At 52.3% G+C, this 5,620-nt stretch overlaps 1 non-coding gene across 1 annotated transcript; it reads left to right on the plus strand.

The window, feature by feature from the left end:
- The first annotated feature begins 3,390 nt into the window (after positions 1 to 3,390).
- LOC126445774 (small subunit ribosomal RNA) lies at positions 3,391 to 5,300 on the plus strand. Its single transcript, XR_007583096.1, has one exon. It is a non-coding gene; the product is annotated as a small subunit ribosomal RNA (ribosomal RNA).
- Positions 5,301 to 5,620: the final 320 nt, after the last annotated feature.

A 5,620-nucleotide genomic window follows, 5' to 3' on the forward strand; every position in this document is an offset into this window, starting at 1 on the left:
ACCTACGTTGTGCCTTAACCTAACCTACGTTGTGCCTTAACCTAACCTACGTTGTGCCTTAACCTAACCTACGTTGTGCCTTAACCTAACCTACGTTGTGCCTTAACCTAACCTACGTTGTGCCTTAACCTAACCTACGTTGTGCCTTAACCTAACCTACGTTGTGCCTTAACCTAACCTACGTTGTGCCTTAACCTAACCTACGTTGTGCCTTAACCTAACCTACGTTGTGCCTTAACCTAACCTACGTTGTGCCTTAACCTAACCTACGTTGTGCCTTAACCTAACCTACGTTGTGCCTTAACCTAACCTACGTTGTGCCTTAACCTAACCTACGTTGTGCCTTAACCTAACCTACGTTGTGCCTTAACCTAACCTACGTTGTGCCTTAACCTAACCTACGTTGTGCCTTAACCTAACCTACGTTGTGCCTTAACCTAACCTACGTTGTGCCTTAACCTAACCTACGTTGTGCCTTAACCTAACCTACGTTGTGCCTTAACCTAACCTATGTTGTGCCTTAACCTAACCTATGTTGTGCCTTAACCTAACCTATGTTGTGCCTTAACCTAACCTATGTTGTGCCTTAACCTAACCTATGTTGTGCCTTAACCTAACCTATGTTGTGCCTTAACCTAACCTATGTTGTGCCTTAACCTAACCTATGTTGTGCCTTAACCTAACCTACGTTGTGCCTTAACCTAACCCATATTGTACCTTAACCTAACCCATATTGTACCTTAACCTAACCCATATTGTACCTTAACCTAACCCATATTGTACCTTAACCTAACCCATATTGTACCTTAACGTAACCTAATTTGTGCCTTAACGTAACCTAATTTGTGCCTTAACGTAACCTAATTTGTGCCTTAACGTAACCTAATTTGTGCCTTAACGTAACCTAATTTGTGCCTTAACGTAACCTAATTTGTGCCTTAACGTAACCTAATTTGTGCCTTAACGTAACCTAATTTGTGCCTTAACGTAACCTAATTTGTGCCTTAACGTAACCTAATTTGTGCCTTAACGTAACCTAATTTGTGCCTTAACGTAACCTAATTTGTGCCTTAACGTAACCTAATTTGTGCCTTAACGTAACCTAATTTGTGCCTTAACGTAACCTAATTTGTGCCTTAACGTAACCTAATTTGTGCCTTAACGTAACCTAATTTGTGCCTTAACGTAACCTAATTTGTGCCTTAACGTAACCTAATTTGTGCCTTAACGTAACCTAATTTGTGCCTTAACGTAACCTAATTTGTGCCTTAACGTAACCTAATTTGTGCCTTAACGTAACCTAATTTGTGCCTTAACGTAACCTAATTTGTGCCTTAACGTAACCTAATTTGTGCCTTAACGTAACCTAATTTGTGCCTTAACGTAACCTAATTTGTGCCTTAACGTAACCTAATTTGTGCCTTAACGTAACCCATGTTGTGCCTTAACGTAACCCATGTTGTGCCTTAACGTAACCCAATTTGTGCCTTAACGTAACCCATGTTGTGCCTTAACCTAACCTATATTGTGCCTCAACCTAACCTATATTGCGCCTTAACCTGACGCACGTTGTCGCTGAACCTGCTCTGTAATTGTTATGCAACTCGTTAAATTAGTGTAGTGTTGCCTAACCGCAACCCTCGCAATATAGTTCGCTATTCGCACTGCCCGGTCCCCTGTGTATCGCGTCATGTTAAACACCTTGCAGGTGTTGCTGACTTTCCACATGCTCCTGCTATACACTGTAATGTGGATAGCAGCAGGACGTACATGCCCCCCCCCCCTTCCCCCCTGCCTTCGCAAGCTGGTCGTTGAGAAGTTTGCATGTTCAATGCCCTTCGCATGCCGACGTACTCAGCCTACGTTGTGGTACGGCCTGTCACCTGTCCGCCGATGTACGCAAAACCCACAAACTGTACTGCACATTGGTCCGTATGTACTGAATGATACATCGTGGCACATGTGTGACCGTACGACGACTGCGCCTAGCAACGGCAGACCATACAGTCCAAATATTGTGCACGCAGCTACGTGTCGTCTCCCTATAAGAGCTGGATTGCAGTGTGGTACGCCATTCAGACGTGTGGGAGGAACGGACGCCCTGGATGGCGATCAGCATGAGCAGTCTGTTGATGTAGTGGAGCGTGTATTCGGACGTAGTCGTCTCTTCTCACACACCGTGATAGCATGTTGCACCGCGTTCCACATCTGCGACATCCTGCAGAGGCCGGCTGACAGTCGTTCGCGCAATGGACACCGCATACGTACGGGGGCTACCTTCCACGTGTTCTCGAGGCGTGCACATGTTGTTGCGTCTATGTGGGCAGACGTAGTGTGTTGTGACACCTGACACAGGCATGCAATACTCGTTGCAAATGGCGATGGACGTCTACGTTTGCTGGTGACGTTACGCAAATGAACAACAGGTAACCCGTTGTGGTGCGGTTGTTCTCGCTAGAGGTGAATCAGTGTTGGCGACGATCGGTCGAGCTATTAACCGGTTGTTTCAGGGATACCCACCATGCCCACGAACGTGAAAAGGGGACCCACCATGCCCACGAACGCGAAAGGGGATCTGGGTGTGAGGCGATACGCGGCGGTGGCTGGGTGGGACCGTCCCCGGCCGGTGAGGGGGGGGCCGCCCGGCGTGCTGGCAGCGCGGTGCGTGGGCGCACGCGCTACAGCCGGCTGGTGGGGGCGGCCAGTGGCAGGCGCGCCGGCCGACGGACGCGGCAGGCGGCGCAGCTGCGCGCCGGCGCCCCCTGCTCGCGGCGCCTTGCGGCCAAAGTAGGTCCTCGCGGGCCCGGTGCGAAGCGCGGTGGCCATCTGCAGTGTGCTGGTCCGATTGAGGACTGTGTGCGCTGAGGATGCGCCGCCGCCCGGCGCTCGGCGCCGCGACGCCGTCTGCTGCTCGGTCGCCCCAGCGGTTCTCGCAGGTGGTTTGTATCGCAGCTGTGCGGACGTGTTGGCGCGTGCGCTGTGCTGGGAGAGTTCGCTTCGGCACCCAAGTGGGGCTTTTGTCCTTCTGTGGCGCTGGCGTTGGAGCTGCCGGTCACCGTAGGTGGCGCGTGTTGTCTCCCGCCGGCAATGCCACGACAGCACGCTCCCGGGCCTCTGTCGGCAGCGGCAAGCTCAGTTGGGAGCACGGGTGGTCGCACCTAAAGCGTCTACTCGCCTAACTCCGGGCGATTGCGCCTCTCTCGAACCCGACCAAGTACTTAGGACGGCGCTGCGCGCCGCCGGGACCTGAGAGGGTTTCGAGGTGTGTTGTGCAGGGGAGCTCAGCCTCCTCCTGTTTGCAGAATAATTGAGCGGACGCTTGCGTGTTCGCGCGGGCGCCCCCGGGACACACTCCCGGGCGGCCGGCTGCTCAGCTCTAGTTGACGCAGCTCCCTGGTTGATCCTGCCAGTAGTCATATGCTTGTCTCAAAGATTAAGCCATGCATGTCTCAGTACAAGCCGCATTAAGGTGAAACCGCGAATGGCTCATTAAATCAGTTATGGTTCCTTAGATCGTACCCACGTTACTTGGATAACTGTGGTAATTCTAGAGCTAATACATGCAAACAGAGTCCCGACCAGAGATGGAAGGGACGCTTTTATTAGATCAAAACCAATCGGTCGGCTCGTCCGGTCCGTTTGCCTTGGTGACTCTGAATAACTTTGGGCTGATCGCACGGTCCTCGTACCGGCGACGCATCTTTCAAATGTCTGCCTTATCAACTGTCGATGGTAGGTTCTGCGCCTACCATGGTTGTAACGGGTAACGGGGGAATCAGGGTTCGATTCCGGAGAGGGAGCCTGAGAAACGGCTACCACATCCAAGGAAGGCAGCAGGCGCGCAAATTACCCACTCCGGCACGGGGAGGTAGTGACGAAAAATAACGATACGGGACTCATCCGAGGCCCCGTAATCGGAATGAGTACACTTTAAATCCTTTAACGAGTATCTATTGGAGGGCAAGTCTGGTGCCAGCAGCCGCGGTAATTCCAGCTCCAATAGCGTATATTAAAGTTGTTGCGGTTAAAAAGCTCGTAGTTGGATTTGTGTCCCACGCTGTTGGTTCACCGCCCGTCGGTGTTTAACTGGCATGTATCGTGGGACGTCCTGCCGGTGGGGCGAGCCGAAGGCGTGCGACCGCCTCGTGCGTGCTCGTGCGTCCCGAGGCGGACCCCGTTGAAATCCTACCAGGGTGCTCTTTATTGAGTGTCTCGGTGGGCCGGCACGTTTACTTTGAACAAATTAGAGTGCTTAAAGCAGGCAAGCCCGCCTGAATACTGTGTGCATGGAATAATGGAATAGGACCTCGGTTCTATTTTGTTGGTTTTCGGAACCCGAGGTAATGATTAATAGGGACAGGCGGGGGCATTCGTATTGCGACGTTAGAGGTGAAATTCTTGGATCGTCGCAAGACGAACAGAAGCGAAAGCATTTGCCAAGTATGTTTTCATTAATCAAGAACGAAAGTTAGAGGTTCGAAGGCGATCAGATACCGCCCTAGTTCTAACCATAAACGATGCCAGCCAGCGATCCGCCGCAGTTCCTCCGATGACTCGGCGGGCAGCCTCCGGGAAACCAAAGCTTTTGGGTTCCGGGGGAAGTATGGTTGCAAAGCTGAAACTTAAAGGAATTGACGGAAGGGCACCACCAGGAGTGGAGCCTGCGGCTTAATTTGACTCAACACGGGAAAACCTCACCAGGCCCGGACACCGGAAGGATTGACAGATTGATAGCTCTTTCTTGATTCGGTGGGTGGTGGTGCATGGCCGTTCTTAGTTGGTGGAGCGATTTGTCTGGTTAATTCCGATAACGAACGAGACTCTAGCCTGCTAACTAGTCGCGTGACATCCTTCGTGCTGTCAGCGATTACTTTTCTTCTTAGAGGGACAGGCGGCTTCTAGCCGCACGAGATTGAGCAATAACAGGTCTGTGATGCCCTTAGATGTTCTGGGCCGCACGCGCGCTACACTGAAGGAATCAGCGTGTCTTCCTAGGCCGAAAGGTCGGGGTAACCCGCTGAACCTCCTTCGTGCTAGGGATTGGGGCTTGCAATTGTTCCCCATGAACGAGGAATTCCCAGTAAGCGCGAGTCATAAGCTCGCGTTGATTACGTCCCTGCCCTTTGTACACACCGCCCGTCGCTACTACCGATTGAATGATTTAGTGAGGTCTTCGGACTGGTACGCGGCATTGACTCTGTCGTTGCCGATGCTACCGGAAAGATGACCAAACTTGATCATTTAGAGGAAGTAAAAGTCGTAACAAGGTTTCCGTAGGTGAACCTGCGGAAGGATCATTACCGACTAGACTGCATGTCTTTCGATGTGCGTGTCGTGTCGCGCAACACGCAGCTACCTGTACGGCTCGCAGTAGCCGTGCGCCGCGTGCGGAACCACGCGTTCGTCTCAAAACTAACGGCAATGTTGTGTGGTACGAGCGCTGAAGCGCTGGAGCGGCTGGCCTGCGGCACCTGGCGCCTGGCGCCGGTTTTGAATGACTTTCGCCCGACTGCCTGTCCGCTCCGGTGTGGAGCCGTACGACGCCCATCGGCCGTGAGGCCGTTGGACACTGAACGCTGGAACAGGGCCGCCACACGCCTCAGTCCCGCCTATGCAACTG

Source organism: Schistocerca serialis, unplaced genomic scaffold (genome assembly GCF_023864345.2).
Source record: "Schistocerca serialis cubense isolate TAMUIC-IGC-003099 unplaced genomic scaffold, iqSchSeri2.2 HiC_scaffold_357, whole genome shotgun sequence".
Classification (NCBI taxonomy): domain Eukaryota; kingdom Metazoa; phylum Arthropoda; class Insecta; order Orthoptera; family Acrididae; genus Schistocerca; species Schistocerca serialis.